This window comes from Musca domestica, unplaced genomic scaffold (genome assembly GCF_030504385.1).
Source record: "Musca domestica strain aabys unplaced genomic scaffold, Musca_domestica.polishedcontigs.V.1.1 24, whole genome shotgun sequence".
Lineage (NCBI taxonomy): Eukaryota > Metazoa > Arthropoda > Insecta > Diptera > Muscidae > Musca > Musca domestica.
The window spans coordinates 4,827,509-4,850,170 of record NW_026712272.1 but is presented as its reverse complement, the minus strand read 5'-3'; the positions used below and the strand labels follow the sequence as shown (position 1 = coordinate 4,850,170).

Here is a 22,662-nt window from a genome sequence, read left to right as displayed (position 1 = left end):
TATTAAAATCTGAAAAATACAGAATGTATATGTTATATTAGTATCTGTACGACGACATGGACCTGCATAGGTAACTTTTGTCATGAGCCATTACAATATTCAAATGCGGAACTTAAAAAAATGAATATCCGGAGGTACCGTTATATGGGAGCCTAAACGAAGACGTGGACCTGCACAGACAATTTTTTGTCTTAGGCTGTAGTATCCATTCAAATACCAAATTTGAAAGAATTCCGATGAAAATTGTCTCTAAAATCATCAAAATACCGAATATCGAATATCGGGAGATACCGTTATGTGGGGGGCTATACGAAGACGTGGACCTGCACAGACAATTTTATGTCTAAGGCTGTAGTATCCATTACGAACTTCAAATACCAAGTTTGAAACAATTCCGGTGAATAATGTCGTTAAAATCATCAAAATACCGAATATCGGGAGGTACCGTTATGTGGGGGGCTATACGAAGACGTGGACCTGCACAGACAATTTTCTGTCTAAGGCTGTAGTATCCATTACGAACTTCAAATACCAAATTTGAAACAATTCCGATGAATAATGTAGCTACAATACCGAATATCTGGAGGTACCGTTATAAGGGGGGCTATACGAAGACGTGGACATGCACCGACAATCTCCTGTCATAGGATGTAGCATCCATTACGAACTTCAAATACCAAATTTGAAACAATTCCGGTGAATAATGTCGCTAAAATCATCAAAATACCGAATTTCGGAAGGTACCTTTATATGGGGACTATACCAAAACGTGGACCTATATGGCCCATTTTCAATACCAAAAGTCCTGCAGACATAACATACACTTGAGTAAAATTTTATTAATCTACTTCCATTCGTTCGGAAACTAGAGTGATTTCCACAGACGGACGGACATCGCTAAATCGACATAGAATGCTGATCAAAATATATATAGACTTTGTGGGGTGTAAATGTAAATGTTACAAACGGAATGACAAACTATGGTGAAAATTATTGCCAGGATTTTTTCCTGGTATTTATGGAGAAACAAATTCTATTTTGAAGACAATTTTAAAAATAAAAAAAAAATTCTCAAAAAAAAAATCCGCAATTCCCAGAAACTTCTTTTCTGGCATTTATGGAGAAAAACAAAATATTCCAACCCAATTGAATGTTTCCAGTATATGGCACTGCTTGCACTGAGCATGCACACATTTGCATGTATTTATATTGATTGTATGTGCGTGTTTATCACCATCATCCAAATCATCCTTCTCATCTTCATTATTTAATGCAAAATAAGTACTCTCGAGTATAGCACACCACAAAACACAAATGCATTGCAAATGTGGTGGCTTGGCGGGCGGTCGGTCGGTCGGATGAGCTGAGGTTGGTTGGCCAAAAGTGGAGACAAGTAAAGCAAAGTATGAATGCATGCATGCATGCATGGTATACCTGATTTCCCACCCATTTGTGATGGTGGCGGCGGGCGCGTTTAAAGACAAAGAAATCCACCACCAACATCAACACCATCATCGTCGTTCGTCCTCATCACACAACTGTCACTTATCCGTGTGAAGTGCAGTAAAGTCCGGGGATGACAGGCAGTAAGAAGCCAGAGGAGGGGTATTGATTGAGATGTTTGGTGAGGATGGTGTTGGTGCTGGTGTAGGTGGGGGGAAGAGGGAGGGGAGTCTCTTTATATATCAGCGGTCATCGTCGCATTGCGCCTCCATATCACATAACAAATATGAATTATCAATCAAGAGACACGAGCGAGCGAGCGAGCGGGGACACCTACAAATCTGCTATCATTTGTATTTGTATTTTTGTTTTTCGTTTTTTTTTATTAAAATATATACACCTTCATTTAGTGGTAATTTATTGTAATAAATATTTGTTTTGCAAATTACTTTGGCAGAGGGGTGCCGAACAATAAAAAAAAAAACAAAAAACTTCAAATGAGGGGAAAAAATATCCGAGAGGGACTCCATGGAGAACCTACCAATGGAATTTTTCTGCAGATAGAAGAGTTTTTTTTATATCATCTCTTGATAAAGACTCCTTTGCATCCATCATTTGATAGAAGACCCCTTAAATTACTTCTATAAATTCGAGGGGACTCCTATCAAATGATGGACCCAAAGGGGTCTTTATCAAAGGGTCTTTGCCTCCTAGAGAAAACGTCACCTCTTAATGCCCGACTAACTGAGACTTTTTCACATTTGAAAAACCAATAAAACCGTCACACGCTGCCCGAATGTTACCCTGCGGTATTTTGGCCCATTCCCGCCGAAGCGCTTGTTTGAGGTGATCGACACTTTGGTATTTTTTAGTGCCAACCTTGCTTTCCAAAATTCTCCAGACACAACCGGAGATCCGGAGATTTTGGTGGCCATTGTGAGCTGGAAATGAAGCGAGGAACCTCATTTTGTAACAATACTTGGGTGGCGCGTGCTGAGTGCGATGGGCTGAGTCCTGTTAGGATGTCCAAGGTCTGCGACCAAAATGTTTGCATGCCCAAGGCTTTAATACACCCTCCAGAATATTTTCGCGATAATATTCGGCATTTATTCTGATGCCACGGTCGATTAATATGAGCGGAGAGCGACCATCGGCTGTTATGGCGGCCCACACCACACCATCACCATGGCCGGCGCTTGAGTTCTGGTGGCCAACCGAAGGTGCAAATTTTTAGCTGACCTCTTTGGCAAGTAAATACGATCATTTTGTTTGTTTACAAACAGCTGGACACGAATGTTTTCTCATCGGAGTAAACCAAATTCGGCAGTTCACCACTTTCGGCCAAGTGAAGCAAGTCTTTAGCTCTTTTGAGTCTATTTTCTTTCCGTTGCGGTGTAAGTTCTTGCACTTTTTGGAATTTCAATGGCATTATGTTCAGCTCTCGATCCATTTTACGGTCACTGCGACGCGAGTTTCGATTAAGTCGCTTTTTTACTTTTCGAACCATTTCTGCAGATGTTGGTGTTTTCTTCCGTCGACTTTTCATCTCAATTCGTTTGAAAGATAGCGTGATTAGAACAGACGGACATCGACTTAGAATTTTACTGGTGAGCGCCTAAAAGTATGTTATAGAAATGCTACAGATAATTGTGGAAAAACTCACTTTATATATAACACGAACATTTTGTAAAGACTAGGCTCTAGATTCCTTTCAACTAAAGAAGATCTCGCCTTCTTTCTTAACTTATTTGTAAAGAAGAACTCCAAGTTGTTCATGCCATGTCTGCATAAAGCATTTAAGAGATATTCTCCAAGATCTAGATCTTCTGTGAAAAGAGTACCTCTTGGGGAAAATTTGTAATTGTAACCACTTCTAAGAAACTTCAATCTATTTAACGGCTCCTGATCAAGTCTATGTATCGAAGACCTTCAAGAAAATTGTTGTACATCGAAGGCTTCTAAAATACATCAATCTACAGAGGACCTCAAAGGCCGTTAATTTTTAAAAGGTATTTCCATATTACCATCTGCCTGATAGGCTGCTTAAGAAATCTTGAAAAGTTTAAGTTTCATGCATCTTCCGCTTGGGCCATTAATTAGCCATTAAAATATCCACGTACATACATCCTGAGATTCTTGTATGTTAACAAATTCCGCTTCTAAGAGGTGTCAGCGTTTGTGCAATCCTTTGTCTTCACATTTAATTTATCTTGAAAATATCCACGTTATGAATACTGAGCTTAAGCCTTCAATGTGCCTACTCAGCATGGGCCTGCAATTAATCTTAAAAATATCCACGTACATACATCCTGAGATTTTTCTGGTCTGTTAACAAATTCCACGTCTACAAAGCCTTCTTAATTAATCCTAAAAAGAATCCACAAGTTATTCTTATAAAATTTTCTAAAACAAAAATAATTAAAAAATTCACACCCAATGCTTTAAGTATACAAGAAACTCCACAGGTTTATAGGTCAACCACCTTAGTCAACGTTGGTGCATCCTTTGTCTTCACTTTGAATTAATCTTAGGAATGTTTACATTACGAAACCTGAGCTTAGGCCTTTAATTGAAGCTAAGTTTATAAAGCCTGCTTAGTTAAGCTTCAACGATTCCACAATTTATGTAGTCTGTTGAATTAATTTTCAGTTTTGTAAGCTACTCCACGAAAAATTCTTATCAAATGCTAAAAAAAATGCGCGCCAAATCCCCTTGAAGCTATTTTTTAACTCCAAGTTAATTATTCCATTTATCTCCCTACAGATCCCTTTGTTTACATTTACAACTCTAATGTGAACATGACATCAATATGGCAATACCTCTACTCTCGACGCAGTCACAATTCGCGGCAGAGTGTTGGCGACGACAGAATGAGAGAGAGAGAAAATGAAATGCATGGTGGCAGCGCAGTTGACGCATTACAAACAACCTGACACATATGATTCTCAGCCACAAAACAAAACTGCATATTGTAAAATGTAGAAAAAAGAAAAACAATAAGAAAATAGGGGGAACATACAATAACAAAAATAAACAGCTAGAAAAATTAATGTAAAAATGAATTTTAGTTTTTGATCGTGATTTTCATTGACCGATATCTTTGGACGATGATGTTTGTTTTGTTCATTTTCCAATTTCATACAACAAACAAAGAGGGAAGAAGCAAAAACAACAACGGCAAAATATGAACATATGTACAGTGTGTGCATTTTTTTTTTTGATTTGTGTTAAATAATAGGACATTCCGAACATTTATATTTATTTTAATATAGGTAAATGTACACATCACAGACACACATATGCATGTATGTATGTTTGTTTGGTTTTTATTTTTTTTTGATACATACAAATGTATGTATGTCCAAATGATGACAACAATACTACACACTCAACTCAGCTGTTGTGTGTTTGGAGGAAAGGAGGATAACTACAGTACATTTGTGTTTTTTTTAGGAATATCAATAGGGGGTGGCTGATTGACAGACAAGCTGTCATAATAAAGGCCGAACACCCAAAACAAAGGAGGGGGTCCCTATTTTTGCCCGACCATTTTCCTTTATTGCATTGAAGAAAAGTAAATAAAAAGTCAAATCTAGAAGCAACAAAACAATTTATTTTCAGACACTTACCTTTTTCTTTGTTTGCTGCTGCTGCTGGTGGTTGTGGAGGTGCTCTCCTTCTTTACTTTCTGATTTCTCTTCGGTTCAGTTATGAAGTCTCTTCTCCCATATGTGGATTTGTTTTAGGGACTTAATCGTTTGATTATTATGGAAATTGCACTTTTATTGAAAGAAGAGGAAGAGGAGAATGAAAAAAAAAAACAACAAGAAATTATATTTAATTGCAAACGGCAACAGCAATGAGACAGAGGGAATTATAAAAAATAACTAGAAAGAAAATCAACACACTCAATGCAAGGAGAAATAATAATAATAATAATAACAACAACACCACCACACATTTGTGATGGAGACGTTGACATCGACCGCGGCAGCGGTGAAGCCGAAGTTAAATACGAGTTGGGTTATAACGCGAGAGCACAATAACGACGACAGCGTCGACGTTAACGAAGACGGCTATTAAAAACGTAACGTAGTTCTTGTTGTTGTTGTGTACAACACAGCAAAATATTTTGATTTTTTCTTCCTCTTTGTTGTTGGAACTTCTTTTTATTTGTAATTCGACTGGGTATTTTTCCTTTGGCAAAAGGGACCACAACACCAAAATTTTTATTCACTTCTCCATGCAGGGGGTCCCAATTTCACATCAAGAAAATAACACACACTTTTCTTCCACTGGATTTTTACATTTCATTAACAACAATTATCCATTTCACTTCTCCTCTTCTTAGAGGGGGTTTCTTTTTGCGTATATGAATTTTTTGTGGGTTTTTTCTTTTGACTTCTTTGTATTTCTTATTGTATTTTATTTTACGTATAATTGGTTTCCTTCTTCTAATTTATTTTTTTTCTTCTTCACGAATGAAACGAACGTATGACGACCAAAAAAACAGCAACAGCAAAGTAAAGCAAGGCAAAAAAATAGGTGATGACTTCTCTTTGTCTAATTGCGTTGTTTTGTTATGTTTTTTTCACATTTAAATAGACGATGAAAAACTTTAAATTTCCATTACTTTTTTTCGTTTTGCTGTGCCCTTTTTCTCAAGTATTTCGTGAACGTACACCCGCCGTCATGTGCAATATTTTTTTGAAAAAATATTTAGTAACTTTTTCGTAATTGGACGAACATATTTTCTTTTATTTGTTTGATATGAGAATGAAGTCGTTTGGTCGCCGTTTAAACGACAGTTCAGGGGATATCGCAGCTGACATCCTAAAACGGTGACGCCGTTAAATTTTTGACATATGTGAAATGACATAGCCATGTTCACGAATAAGTTGAATTTTAAGAACGGACATTTTAACAAAAAGGAAATTTAACGTTTAGACAGGATAATTTGTGCATTATATTAACTTACTAATATATCATAAGAAATAAAATAATCCAGCTGGGTTATTTTCTACTAGTCATTGATTTTATATTTTTTTATAACAAAAATAACAAAATTGGAAGGAGTCAGACACAATAAAGAAAGCAATTGTAACCAGTCTACTTTTTTAGTGTACCATGTTCATACCATGGCAGAATAATACAGGTAGATGCATCAACGTTGTCTTTTTTTTTCAAATATAAGTAAATTTTTATATGTTTTCTTATACTACGTCATTCGGAGGCTGTTATAATTCGCGTTTTTCAACAATTTTTACAAATTTTAATAATTTTTCATTCAACATTTTCAATTCCAAAATTTGGCAGTTCATTGTCGCAGCAGCTGTGTCGACGCGTCTACCTATATTCTTCAACCATGGTTCATACCCACAAATCATTGTATAATAAAAAAGTAGAGCTACAGAAATATATAGCCTTGAGGCTATGTCCGCTTCTTGTCAGACTCATTCAAAAGTGTTTTCTTATATTTCCTCATTTTTAAAATGAGTTAAATAGCGTCAAAAATGAAAGAATCCAGGCATTTTCTCTCAAAAATATGATTTATACTGTTAAACCTTTCAATTTCATGGCTACACTGGTTTTATACTTCAAAAGTCGCTCACACTAAGAAAAAATTGTAATCAGCTGGGAGCTTCCACTTACCTGCAAGAATCTACTAGTTCTACAATTTTCGATATCACAAAGGAAAAATCGGTTATCGTAGTAAAAACTTTTAAGGTGAGAATACATAAAACGTTTTTTGAGTGGCTCACTGAATAGAACCATCCTTGATATATCCAATGATTTCCCAAAGTTATCAAATTATGAATTCTCATACCTTGAGGGATTCTTTCTTTCTATTCCAAGTGTATCACATCTGCAGAAACATTACCGTAAATTGTACAAAGACATAGGGTATAAAGATAGGACAAGTCAGAGTCAATATATTAACCGGGTGATTTACCTCTGTTGTTACATAATCACCAATGTTAAGTTGTTTTAAGAGCACATGCAGTTTTCCATTAATTGAAAACGTCAATGAAATACAATTTTGAGCCCAAATTTTTTATTTACAGAAAATTACGTTCTTTAAACTACTCCGTAATTATGTTTTTTTTATGCCAACACGTCTCCTTTATGAGGAACGCCTCAACATTTTTTTTCACAATTACTATTTTTCCATAATGCATTTTGTCCAGACTTTACCATTTTAGGTCTTTGAATTGTCACACGGTCGGCCTGCCTGACGTAGACTTTGCTTGGGTGTTTTATTTTGTTTATTTTTCTTTTAAGTTTTTTATTATGGAAAATATTATAAATAATGGTAAATGATTTCACACCCCACTTTCTCACTCCTGCCTGCCTTTGCAAATCCATAGAATTATACCATTCAATTTGTATAATACTCTCATATTTCTTCATTTCCGTTAAGACAATAAAGGCTATCATTTCACTTTGTATTTTTTGCCCACCTACTGAGCCCTAATGCCACCAAACGATTTAGTGAACCCTGACTTTTGGCACTGACATATGAATGTAGGCAAAAAAACACGAAGGAGAATAAACGAGAGAAATCTTTTGCTCCACGGAAAAATTCAATAAAATTCGATTTATTATTGATAAATTAACATAAAATTAATTGAAAGTGCAAATATTCAATAAATATTAAATGGAATTTATAAAATTTATGTTAAAAGAGAAGAATAAAACACGATTTTGCAGCAAGAAAAACCAAGTGAAAAAATTTCTATGGCCCCGTGAGAAGGTGTGTGTGTGTGTAACAAATAACACGAAAGAAAAAATCAAAAAGCAGCAAGCAGCACATCACAACAATAAAAAAAGTTCAAATTTTTCTCCCCGTACTTGTACTCGGCACATAAATATATATATTACATATATCCATAGCTGCTGCTGCTGTTGTTGTTTGTTTTGTGTGAGAGACGAGAGCTATCCGTCATCTTCATCATCTTCTGGAATCAAGCAGCAGCACCACAGTCAGCCGTCAGCCAGTTAGTGTTTGGCAAAAGAAAATTGAAATAAAAGCAAATAAACCAGAAAAAGAAAATTGAGAGAAAAAATAAGCAAACCAATAAATGTGTGTGTGTGTGCGGTTGGAGGAGAGCGCCGCGCAATGATGTTGAGATGTGTGTGAGAAATCATTCAATTCAATAAATGTGAAAACTAGTATTATTTTATACACGGTTTAAACGGCCGGACAGACGGACAAACGTTTTTGGTCGGTTAATTGTTGGGTCATCGACGACGATATCGTTGAGGTGTTTTTTGTGTCGATCCCAAAAGTGTATTTGTGTAATGAACGAGTTTTTTGTTTTCTTGTGAGATTTCTGTGTGTATTACCCCTAAATCGTGTCGTCGTATCGCAGCATATCGTGTCGTTTGGTGTCATTCTCGGTCGCTCGATTAGTCTCTGGCCGTCGTGGTCGTGTCAATATATAGGTAAATTTTGTTGTATTTTAACAATAAAATTTGTGCGATATTTTGTTGTTATTGTTGTACGTCTGTCACACACATCGATTGAAACAAGAGAATGTACATAAAGTTGTGTGCAGACGAGGACAACGAATAGTTTTGCAAAAGAAAACAACAAAGCCATGGTGTTTTGATCTAAAAATTTGTGAAAAAGAAATACGAAATGAAGAAAATGTTATTAAAAAAGATGTAATGAAAAGTAATTGATAAAGAAAAAAAAAATATCCCAAGTGAATGTCCACCTAAAGAAGACGAAAAAAATCTATCAAAAGATACACACAGTGTTGCATTTTTTTGGCTACCTAACAACTACCTACTTTTTTACCCAAAAAAAAAACGAAAACAAAAACAAACAACAAAACAAAAAATATACATATTGATTGTGCCGAAATAAACAACAACAAATAACCAGCCAGCCAACCAGCAACACCAGTATGGATTAATCTTCGTGCTTGGCCTCGCTCGCCAAAATAAAAAACAAACAAACAGACAAATTCGCATAACAGCACAGCACTGTAAGTGGGCCTAAATTTTCCTTCCTACCTATCTTTTGTTTTAAATTCATCATAATTACCTTAAGCCAAGGTAATTTTTTCGAGGATTTTTCTTTGTTTATTATTTCCATGTAGCCATAAAACATGCCTAGTTTTGTTTTCCCGGAAAAATGCAAAACAGAAAATTGCCAATATTTTTTTCTGGATTTTTATGACGATTTTCTGGAATAATTTTCCATTGCTGCTTGTGAAGAAAAACAATTCTTGTTCGTAATTTTTTGTTTTTCTTTTTTTTCTTCATCTGACTCCCATTTGTTGTGCTCTCGATTGTGTTAAATTCTCTCTCTTTCTCTCTCTCTCTCACCTCTTGCCTTGAGGTAAACTGTCACCTTTTCAGTGATGCCAAATTGTCGTTTTTTCTTTAGATATTATTGTTAATTGAAAATTGGGCGATTTTTTTTATCCATTCCAATAGGAATCGTCAAATTTAAATAAATTTGCATTCATTTGGGATTTTTGAGAAATTTTAATAGTTTTCATAACAAATTTGAGCCGAATAACACATTAAAAAGTGATGCAAACTAATTTCTGCATTTCCAGTAGATTGAAAATAATGAGAGTTATTCTCAAAAAAAAAATCACAAAAGCAAAATAACTTATTTTCCTCATTACCAAGTAATGAGTTACCCCAGCAAAATGTGTGTGCTTCCAATTTCAAAATCGAAGGTTGGGTGTTCGAGACTCAGCGTCGGCAAACGAAGAAGGAAATTATAAAATACGATTAATTGTTTAAAGAGAAGTATTTACGTCACCCCATGCTAGAATTAAGAAGGTAACCATATGCATCATATTCATATAATATTGTTTTCAAAACTATTTCTTTGACAAGAGTTCATTGCCAAAATATATGCCTGTAAATCCATTCGGCAAATGAAGAAAGAAATTATAAAATACGAGCAGTTGTTTAAACACTAATTTGAATCAGTTCATGGTAGAATTATGAAGGTAGCCTTATGCACTGTATGCTTACAGTTTTGTTTTCAAAAAATTTCCTTTGCCAACAGCTCATTGTCAAAATTATTATTTATAAATCTAAAGAGTAAAGGGTGATTTTTTAGCCATTATCTTTTTGGGAGCACTATTTTCAAGACCTCACGCACATTTCTTATTTTTTTTGTTTTACTGTCAAACATCTTCAATTTGTTTTTTAAAGTTTTTTTTTTGGTAAGTGAGCTCTTGGAAAAATGGCAGCAGAAGCATTTTTTTTATCCAAAAATTGTGTTCTGCGACGAAACTCAGTTTTGAATCAAGTCTGCCTAAATAAGCAGAATTGTTGGTTTTGGAGTGCAGATCAGTCAGAAGCATTGCAAAAACTACAAATGCATTAAGAAAAAAGTCGCAGTTTGGTGCGGTTTATGGGCTAGTGGCATAGTTTGACTATACTTTTTTTACCCTACAACACAAGGTGGACAGGGTATTATGCCTTTTGTGAATTTGTTTGTAACAGGCAAACGGAAACCAAATAGACCCATAGTTCCTTTTGATGGTCTTCATAGAATGATATTCTGAGTCGATTTATGCATGTCCGTCCGTCCATGTATTTTTGTAAACAAATTCTGCACAAGTCATATGTTTGACTCAATTACCTTATTGAAATTGAAGATAATCAGTCAAAATATAGATATAGCTCCCATAACTATCTTCGTAGGATTTGCTTTTTTAATATCAGCCCAAATAATGTGGAATTTTGCACATACGACCAAATTAAGCCTGGAAATAAGTATGCCAAATTTGATCCAAATCGGTTCAGATATAGATAGCTCCCATATATATTGTTCTTCCGATTTGTAATTTTTGTCCTCCTCAGCCGTAATATGCACTCTGTAACATTGATATTTGGGAAATATATCAAATACAGCTCAGAAATACCTTTGCCAAATTTATGGAAATCGGTTCAGATTTGCATATAGCTCCTATATATATTTTCGTCCAAATAGTCTTTTATTGTGCACCAATATCAGTCCAAATAGTATGGAATGTACAATATCCGTTTATTATTTGGTATCGGCTCATATAACTGCATAATCTGGTTTAAAGCTACATTTTTAACAAATATATGCTGCAATTAGACATCTTTTTTTGTGCTCAGCAGAAAAATTTCTTTTTTTTTTCAATATTGATCTACGTTTTTTTTATTTTTTTTTGAAGCAATAATTAAATATTTTTTAATAACAATTGACGATATAGGTACGTGTTGTGGCCATAAGTACCATATCGGATGCATGTTGCAGGTCCAAGTCGAATTTCCCAGTCGAAATGATACAATTTCGTTAAATTATTACCTTGAGACGCATCATTTAAACGATTTTATCTCTTTGTTTAGAAAATGTTGACCGTTTGGTGTAAAGGTACTCGTAGTCGTAGTCCAACTATAGACAATCTGAAAATAAATTCTTGTTCTATGAAAACTTGTAATTAAATATATTTTCTTGAACAAATTTGATTTCACTTTTCTTTCCTTTTGTAAATGATTTTATGAAACAAAAATTGAGCCCTTGATCTCTGTATAGTAGATATATTATAAAGTGTAAATTTGGTTCATATTAATATAGACAGGTGGGCGGATAAAGTCAGAACAAGATTTAATTTTCTGTTGGACTGCCAAAAAGTATTTTAAAATTATTCTAATTTTTAACTTATAAGATCATCCATTTGGCTGGAAAAATATCCTCAAGGATTTTCAGTCCTCATTCTAATAATAAGAACTCCCTTTTTTTAAGTAGATTGGATGAATTACAAAATATGTGGCGATTATTACATTTAGAGATTTTTTAAAGAAAACGTTTTTTTAATCGACCAACTTGGCATCACTCGCACTGTTTATGTATCTCACTGACAACTTCTCTCTCATACAAATTGAGTCCTTCTCTCTCTCTCTCTCTCTTTCAATTATCTTTTTTTTTTTTGATAGGGTGAGCACTTGAATTTGCGTAGTTAGAGAGTATTTATTTATTTGCCGCAAATATTTTGCTGTTGTTGTTGTTTTGTTCGTCATTTTTATTGTAGTTTCTATCGTTTTGTCTGCCATTCGTATTTCAAAACAACCGAGTAATTTTCATTTTCTTGTACACAGCTGCACACACACACATTCCATCCACCATACATTCAAATTCATAACAGTCAAAAATTCCGTTTGATTGAGATACACATGCACACACACAACCGCACGTAAACAAGTTGTTTGTGTATCTTTTGGATACAATCGAAAAACACTGATGATTCGCTTAACCGGTAATTGAGAGTGGGGAATTAAGATATGGAGTTGGGAGGAAAGGTGCTTTTGAATGAATAATTATTTGGAGGTGTATTTATAGGATAAATATATTATAATAATAAATAAAGATAAATAATTACAGGTCAAATTAAGAAAACAAAATAAAATTGATCAAAAAAAAAAAAAAAATGAAATGGAAGAAAAAATATCTAGATATCGATTATATTTCTATAGAAAAATGTCGCTATCGATTATTTTTCTCTAGATAAATTTAGTTATTGATTATTTTTCTATAGAAAAATCTTGCTATCGATTATTTTTCCATAGAAAAATCTTGCTATCGATTATTTTTCCATAGAAAAATCTTGCTATCGATTATTTTTCCATAGAAAAATCTTGCTATCAATTATTTTTCTACAGAAAAATCTTGCTATCGATTATTTTTCTGTAGAAAAATATTGTTATCGATTATTTTTCTGTCGAAAAATATTGTTATCAACTATTTTTCTATAGAAAAATGTTGTTATCGATTATTTTTCCACAGAAAAATCTTGCTATCGATTATTTTTCCACAGAAAAATCTTGCTATCGATTATTTTTCTACAGAAAAATCTTGCTATCGATTATTTTTCTATAGAAAAATCTTGCTATTGATTATTTTTCTATAGAAAAATTATATTATTGACAATTTTTCTCTGGAAAAATCATATTATCGATAATTTTTCTCTGGAAAAATCAGGTTGTTTATAATTTTTCTTGTTATCGATAATTTTTCTATAGAAAAATCATGTTATCGATAATTTTTCTATAGAAAAATCATGTTATCGATAATTTTTCTATAGAAAAATCATGTTATCGATAATTTTTCTATAGAAAAATCATGTTATCGATAATTTTTCTATAGAAAAATCATGTTATCGATAATTTTTCTATAGAAAAATCTAGTCATCGAAAATTTTTCTGCAAAAAAAACTTGTTATCGAAAATTTTTCTGCAGAAAAATCTTGTTATCGAAAATTTTTCTGTAGAAAATTCTTTTTGTCGACAATTTTTATATGGAAAACTCTTGCTATGGATTATTTTTCTATATAAAAATCTTGTTATCGAAAATTATTCTATAGAAAAATCTTGTTATCGATAGTTTTTGTACAGAAAAATCTAGTTATCGACAATTTTTCTACAGAAAAATCTTGTTATCGATCATTATTTTTCTATAGAAATATCTTGTTATCAATCATTTTTCTATAGAAAAAATCTTGTTATCGATAGTTGTTCTACAGAAATATCTTGTTATCGATAGTTTTTGTACAAAAAATTTAATTATCGACAATTTTTCTACAGAAAAATCTAGTTATCGACAATTTTTTTATAGAAAAATCTAGTTATTGATTATATTTTAATAGTTATCGAAAATTTTTCTATAGAAAATTCTTGTTATCGATATGTTTTCTATAGAAAAATCTTGTTATCGATCATTTTTCTATAGAAATATCTTGTTATCGATCATTTTTCTATAGAAAAATTTTGTTATCGATAGTTGTTCTACAGAAATATCTTGTTATCGATAGTTTTTGTACAAAAAAATTTAATTATCGACAATTTTTCTACAGAAAAATCTAGTTATCGACAATTTTTCTATAAAAAAATCTAGCTATCGACAAATTTTCTATAAAAAAAATCTATCTATCGACAGTTTTTCTATAGAAAAATCTAGTTATCAACATTTTTTTATAGAAAAATCTAGTTATTGATTATATTTTAGTAGTTATCGAAATTTTTTCTATAGAAACATCTTGTTATCGATATGTTTTCTATAGAAAAATCTCGTTATCGATATATTTTCTATAGAAACATCTTGTTGTCGACATGTTTTCTGTAGAAAAATCCTGTTATCAATCATTGTGGAAAAATCATGTTATTGATTATTTGTCTATGGAACAATCTTGTTATCAAAAATATTTCTATGGGAAAATCATGTTATCGAAAAATTTTCTATAGACAAATGTCGTTACCGACTATTTTTATTTGAAAAGGCTTCTTATCCCTGCATTTTATCCAACAACTGCTGGTTTCAATTGCCCATAAAATTAGTTCTCACTGTAGATTACAACTGTAACTACTTACAGTTGTCTTAAAATCGACAAAAACATTCTTTTTAATTCGTTAAGACCCTAACGACGACGATGACAAGTCTTTAGAAGTGGCGGTATCTGCCTCCAGAGTACGAGATTATTGCGAGGGGGTTACATGGGCTTCTCTAATAGCCATTTTGTAGTAGATGTGTATGTGTGTATCTATGTTCCACATCGATGGTGCAATCGATACCAGCAATAAAATGCTTACAACTTGAACATGCATTCAACGAAACACCCAAAAACCGAATTCATGTCAATTAAATCCGAACAGATCACGTTAAACGTTACTATCCCACCTCTGGTGGTGATTGGCGATGTTTGAAGACTAGAGGTGCAACTAATTGCAATTAAAGTATTTATTAGAGGTTTAGTGCTTTAAAAAAATTGAAATTAATTTTGAAAAAAATTTTAATATTAATATTTTTCATTAAAAAAAAATATCGCATGATAAAAAATATATCAAAAAAATTTTTTTTTCGAAAATTCATTTTGTCTTAAAACATTTTTTTATCCAAAAAAAAAAAAAGAAAAAAAAAAAGTTTTCATTTGTTTTATCGGCGATGGATGATTTACTTTTTTTTTTCAAAAAATTTTCCAGCTCAATTAACGCCATTAAAAATACACTTTATATGGGACCTCCCTCCCCCACCAGTCCCATTATTTTTTTCTAAATTGATTTGCAAATGTGATGAAATTATAGCGGTAATTGTTATTGTAAATTCAAAAACAAGCTGCTCATATAACACAAAAATCCAACAACAATAACAAATTGCAATTGTCGGGTGGTCGGTCGGTCGGAGTCATTGAAAAAACATTTTAATAAGTTTTGTGTCAACGTTGATGTCGTTGCTGCTGTTGTTGTCACCGTCCATGTAGATTTTGTTGTTGCCGGCACTTTTGTTGTTTTTTATTTTTTTTGTCATTTTTTTTTGTCAACATCGCTGTCATTGTTGTTTTTGTTGCTGTCAATGTGAGAAAAAGAGTTGCTGCAAATGAAGACCGCGGGCAGGAGGTGTAGAAGGAGGTGGTGGGTGGTGTTTCAAAGCAACAAAAAAATTATAAAAATATTTAATAGGTACAGATTTCAATTTTTTCACTGGGCACGACGACGACGACTTGCAAACGGATGTATGAGTGTATCCATACACAGACACACACACACATTCCCTCGGGTGTGTGTGTCCGTATGTGCCCGTTTAATTTCTGAGACATACGTAATACTTTTTTATTGCGATTTATTTTTAAAAAAATTACTGTGAAATGGCTGGAAATTAAAAAAGCAATAACAATAATAACAATCAAGTCATCATTAGGATATTAAATTAGTTATGAAAACAAAACTATGATCGACTGAATGGAGATAAGAACACAGCAATTAGAAGATGACAATACAAAAAGCAAAAAAGCGCAAATTCCAGTGGAAGAACAAAAGACGCAAATAGAATATCAATTTTTTTGATATCGATAATATTTGTAAAGACCATACTTTCTTATTGAAAATTTTCTCTGAAAAAAATCATGTTATCGATGTTTTTCTATAAAAAAAATAAAGTTATCGAAAAATTTCTCTGGAAAAATCTTTTTATCCAAAATTTTTCTATAGAACAATCTTGTTATCGAACATATTTCTGTAGAAAAATCTTGTTATCGATAATTTGTCTATGAAAAAATCTTGTTATCCACCATTTTTCCATAAAAAATAAATTTATCGACCATCTTTCCATAGAAAAATCATGTTATCGATAACTGTATAGAAAAATCATGTTATCGATAATTTTTCTAAGAAAAACCATGTTATCGATAATTTTTCTAAGAAAAACCATGTTATCGATTATTTTTCTATAGAAAAATCCTGTTATCGACTATTTTTCTATAGAAAAATCATGTTATCGATTATTTTTCCACAGAAAAATCATGTTATCGATTATTTTTCCACGAAAAATCATGTTATCGATTATTTTTCCACAGAAAAATCATGTTATCGATTATATTTCTATAGAAAAATCATGTTATCGATTATTTTTCTATAAAAATTCATGTTATCGATAATTTTTCTATAGAAAAATTCATGTTATCGATAATTTTTCTATAGAAAAATTCATGTTATCGATAATTTTTCTATAGAAAAATTCATGTTATCGATAATTTTTCTATAGAAAAATTCATGTTATCGATTATTTTTCTATAGAAAAATCCTATTAGCGATTATTTTTCTATAGAAAAATCCTATTAGCGATAATTTTTCTATAGAAAAATCATGTTATCGATTGTTTTTCTATAGAAAAATCATGTTATCGATTGTTTTTCTATAGAAAAATCAAGTTATCGATTGTTTTTCTATAGAAAAATCAAGTTATCGATTGTTTTTCTATAGAAAACTCATGTAATCGACAATATTTCTATAGAAAATTCATGTTATCGATTAATTTTCTATAGAAAAATCATGTTATCGACAATTTTTCTATTGAATAATCTTGTTATCGACAATTTTTCTATTGAAAAATCTTGTTATCGATTAATTTTCTATAGAAAAATCATGTTATCGACAATTTTTCTATTGAATAATCTTGTTATCGACAATTTTTCTATTGAAAAATCTTGTTATCGACAAGTTTTCTATAGAAAAATCTTGTTATGGACAAGTTTTCCATAGAACAATTTTGTTATCGACAAATTTTCCATGGAACAATTTTGTTGTCGACAAATTTTCCATGGAACATTTTTGTTATCGACAAATTTTTCATAGAAAATTTTTGTTATCGACAAATTTTCTATAGAAAAATCTTGTTATCGAACAGTTTTCTATTGAAAAAACCTTGCTATCGACAAGTTTTCTCTAGAAAAATCTTGTTATCGACAATGTTTCTTTAGAAAAATATTGTTATCGAATGTTTTTGTCTGCAAAAATGTTGTTATCAAGAATCGTTCTGTAGAGAAATCAATCGACAATTTTTCAATAGAAAAATCATGTTATCGACAAATTTTCTATAGAAAATTCATGTTATCGACCATTTTTCTATAGAAAAATCATGTTATCGACCATTTTTCTATAAAAAAAATCATGTTATCGACCATTTTTCTATAGAAAAATCATATTATCGACAATGTTTCCTTAGAAATATATTGCTATCGAATATTTTTGTCTGAAAAAATGTTGTTATCAAGAAACGTTCTGCAGAAAAATCATGTTATCGACAAATTTTCTTTATAGAAAAATCATGTTATCGACAATTTTTCTAAAGAAAAACCATGTTATCGACAATTTTTCTATATAAAAATTAAAATCGATAAGTTTTCTATAGAAAAATCTTGTTATCGATCACTTAATAGTTTTTCTACCGAAAATATATTGTCATCGATAATATTTATATAGAAAAATCTTGATGTCGATAATTAGTCTTTTGAAAAATGGTTATGGTTAATTTTGTATATTAAAAAAAAATATTGTTATCGATAATTATTCCACCGAAAATATTATTACCGGTATATAATTATATAGAATTTTTCTATTGATAGTTTTTCTGTACTGTATAGGAAAGTCACCCTGTCGATAATATTTTCATGTCAAACAATGCCGAGGGCAGATGTCAGAGGATAAAAGTCTCTTCCACTTCAGTATAAGTTTGTAAAAAAAGGGACACACTCCTCGTCATGTTTGTGAAATGTTTCAAACCCTCTCTCTTTTCAATGGCTAAACCTCCTAAACAAATATTCGGAACAAGAACGCCGCAACAAGATAACTCTGATGATGACGATTAACATTAATAACCGAACCGAAGAGGGCAGCGCAGCAGGCAATAAAAAAATATTGCACACACAAAAAAACCGACGAACAACTGTGACACGATACCTAACCAAAAAAAAAGGACCTCGTGTGCAAAAACAGAAAAACACACGACGACGACACACTCACGCAGTGTCCTCGCGCCTCAATTATGTCTGGTTTGGGCATTTTATAAATTTTTCATTTCGCATGACATATGGATGTGTGGGGATGTGTGTGTGTGTGTGTGTGGGCATGTGGTTGTTAATGTGTGTGCGTGTGTGTGTGTCCTTTGCCCTGGCCATTTTGAGTGACTAATGCTCAATGATATTAAAAGGATATTTTTATGAAGTTGTTGTTCGGCAGCTGTGCCATTTGAAGCAGAACGAAGGAACACGCACATCAGGCCGAAAATTCAAAAAAGGATAACGTCGCACAAATCTAACACTACGAAGAAAAAAAACACCAGGGGGGAGTAATACCAACTATTGCAACTGTGAACAGTCGACAGCTTGTCACACAGAAGGCGGTCTGTCTCCGTCTGGAAGGACTTTTTAATGACTAAATTATGACGAATAATTGCTCTGTTTTTTTTTGTTACTAAATTCAAAATTTTATGTGAAAAAATATAGAAATTCTAACTGTTTTTTTTTTCAGAGAACAGTTGGAGTTGAACTCCTGCCAACATTCAAGGGCCTAAAACCTAATCACAGTTCATTGTACGTCGTTTTCCGACTTCCTTGGGGTTCTAACAGTACGTCAGCTGCATTTGCATAGAAATTATTGTTGAATGCCTCTGTAAGTGTAGTTCACTGCCACATTTGCTCCCACCCTTATGCTCTCACCCTTATCCTCTCTCTCATTTCCTCTCTCTTCCTCTCCGATTTCATATCATCATAAGTGGAAACAATTTTAACACTTAATTTGCACACAAATGAATCACAACAACAACACAAAGAAATTTTCTGGATTTCTAATGCCAAACCACATCAAGCTGTATCATCGCTTCAACAACAATCCCCAGATAACGTCAGTCAGGATAAAGAGGATAAAAGGGATTTCAAAGGAAACAATAACAATGGAAGCCAAATGAAAACATAAAATTCTGGAACAGTGGGGGAAAATTTATCGCAAAGGATTTGTTTTAGATAATTTTTTCTATGGAAAAATAATGTTATCGATAATTTTTCTATAGTAAAATCATGTTATCGATGGATTCTCTATAGAAAAATTATCGATAACAAGTCATGTTATCGAAAAATTTTCTGTGTAAAAATTGTGTTATCGAAAAATTTTCTGTGGAAAAATCGTGTTATCGATAAATTTTCTATAGAAAAAACATGTTATCGATAATTTTTTTATAGAAAATTCCTATTATCGATAGTTTTTCTATAGAAAATTCCTATTATCGATAGTTTTTCTATAGAAAATTCCTATAATCGATAGTTTTTCTATAGAAAAATCCTATAATCGATAGTTTTTCTATAGAAAAATCCTATAATCGATAGTTTTTCTATAGGAAAATCATGTTATCGATAATTTTTCTATAGAAAAGTCATGTTATCGATAATTTTTCTATAGAAAAATAATGTTATCGATAATTTTTCTATAGAAAAATAATGTTATCGATAATTTTTCTATAGAAAAATAATGTTATCGATAATTTTTCTATAGAAAAATAATGTTATCGATAATTTTTCTATAGAAAAATAATGTTATCGATAGTTTTTCTATAGAAAAATCCTATTATCGATAATTTATCTATAGAAAAATCCTATTATCGATAATTTATCTATAGAAAAATCCTATTATCGATAATTTATCTATAGAAAAATCCTATTAACGATAAGTTTTATATAAAAAAGTCCTATTATCGATCAGTTTTCTATGGAAAAATCATGTTATCGACAATATTTCTTTAGAAAAGTCATATTATCGATACGTTTTCTATAGAAAAGTCATGTTATCGATAATTTTTCTATAGAAAAATCCTATTATCGATAATTTTTCTATAGAAAAATCATGTTATCGATAATTTTTCTATAGAAAAATCATGTTATCGAAAAATTTTCTGTGGAAAAATAATGTTATCAATAATTTTTCTATAGAAAAATCATGTTATCGATAACTTTTCTATAGCAAAATCATGTTATCGATAACTTTTCTGTAGCAAAATCATGTTATCGATAACTTTTCTATAGTAAAATCATGTTATCGATAATTTTTCTATAGAAAAATCTAGTTATCGAAAATTTTTCTATAGAAAAATCTAGTTATCGAAAATTTTTCTATAGAAAAATCTAGTTATCGACAATTTTTCTATAGAAAAATCTAGTTATCGACAATTTTTCTATAGAAAAATCTAGTTATCGACAATTTTTCTATAGAAAAATCCAGTTATCGACAATTTTTCTATAGAAAAATCATGTTATCGACAATTTTTCTATAGAAAAATCTTATTATTGACAATTTTTCTATAGAAAAATCCTATTATCGATAATTTTTCTATAGAAAAATGATGTTATCGATAATAGAAAAATTATGTTATCGACAATTTTTCTATGGAAAAATCATGTTATCGACAATTTTTCTATGGAAAAATCATGCTATCGACAATTTTTCTATGGAAAAAATCATGTTATCGACAATTTTTCTATAGAAAAATCTTGTTATCGATAATTTTTCTATAGAAAAAAATTCTATTTTCTATAAAAAAACCTATTATCTGTAATTTTTCTACAGAAAAATCCTGTTATTGACAATATTTCTATAGAAAAGTCATGTTGTCGAAGATTTTACTATCGAATAATATTTCTGCTTTTATCGACAATTTTTTTCTGAAAATACCCAGTTATCAATAATTTTTTTTATATGAAAATCCTATTATCGATATATTTTCTATAAAAAATCTTGTTTTCGATAGATTTTCTATTGAAAAATCCTGGGTTTTTATACAAAATACCTTGCTTTTGACATTTTTCAATAGAAAAACCTTTTGATCGATTTTCGATAGAAATGTAATGACGTCAATACATTTCTGAAAATAATATCTTCAGGAACGTGTTTTTAATTACCAACCTAATTACTATTTAATCGCGAGTTTAATTTTCACAACTCTCGAATTTATAAAAAAGCATCCTACTCTATTGGCCACTGATTCGGTTGTTATGGCATCCGCCTGCCATTAATCCCCCTCTAAATTAAGCCGACAGACAGAGGCATAGCAACAAAAAAGCTCATTGTTTTTCTTATTTGCATTTAATTACCAAGTTAATGGCTTAATTGTTTTCTATTCTGTCGAGGAGATAATCAAGTGTTTAAGCCAGACGTAAGAACATTTATTAACGTAAACACCAAAACAACAACAACAACATGAACTTGTGGCATCGACTAGGCGATATTACAAGCCACTCGTTCAACAACCCACATTTATTGGATATTTACAAAATGCTGGCTTTTAATAACTCCGCCAGACAGAAACTTCTTAAAACAAAATTATTTTTTACTTTTTTACTAAGTGTTCTATAAAAAATACACAAGTAAATATTTACCACCTCTCTTAACATTTCGCACCAAATCACTTGCTAAATAATTCAACTCTCTTCAGAAAAAAAGAATAACTTTGCCAAGAATATATCTTTCATTCATTCAAGTGCCATGGAAATCCATTTTTCAAGTGCTTTACACTCTTCAGCTGAAGAGAGTGGCCCGGGGCAAAGTACACTTGAAGCTATTTTGGCAAAATATTTGAATAAAATCAACAGCAACAACAAAAACAACAGCCATAGCAACAACAATCACTTCAATAACTCCATGAATAACGTCAAGGTGACTGCCTCGTTGAGAATTGTTGCAAAGGATTTTTTCCGTTAATACCATTTTCTCTAGGACACTTGAGAATGCTCTTGAAATATTTTTGGCTATTATCCCGATCAGCCAGAAAAAAAGGAAACGAAACGCCACTCAATTTTATAGTCGCCAGTGCTTGGTAATGCTACAAATCTACCGGGGAATCATTTAAGAGCTGGAGGATGTTGAAAAACGAAATGGAAAATATCACAGTGATATATTTTG

At 31.7% G+C, this 22,662-nt stretch overlaps 2 protein-coding genes across 2 annotated transcripts in view; one reads left to right on the top strand and one right to left on the bottom strand.

Annotated features, from left to right (window-relative positions):
• Positions 1-6,246, bottom strand: part of LOC101895146 (RB1-inducible coiled-coil protein 1) — a 31,978-nt gene extending 25,732 nt beyond the window's left edge. The window contains exons 1-2 of the mRNA XM_005184778.4: positions 6,077-6,246; positions 5,073-5,222 (exon numbers count right to left, since the gene is read on the bottom strand). The gene's annotated coding sequence lies outside the window, so the exon portion shown is untranslated. The remainder of the gene's footprint in view (positions 1-5,072; positions 5,223-6,076) is intronic.
• Positions 6,247-7,953: 1,707 nt separating this feature from the next.
• The window catches only part of LOC101896996 (histone-lysine N-methyltransferase trithorax), a 126,053-nt gene continuing 111,344 nt past the window's right edge, over positions 7,954-22,662 (top strand). The window contains exon 1 of the mRNA XM_059123345.1: positions 7,954-9,437. The gene's annotated coding sequence lies outside the window, so the exon portion shown is untranslated. The remainder of the gene's footprint in view (positions 9,438-22,662) is intronic.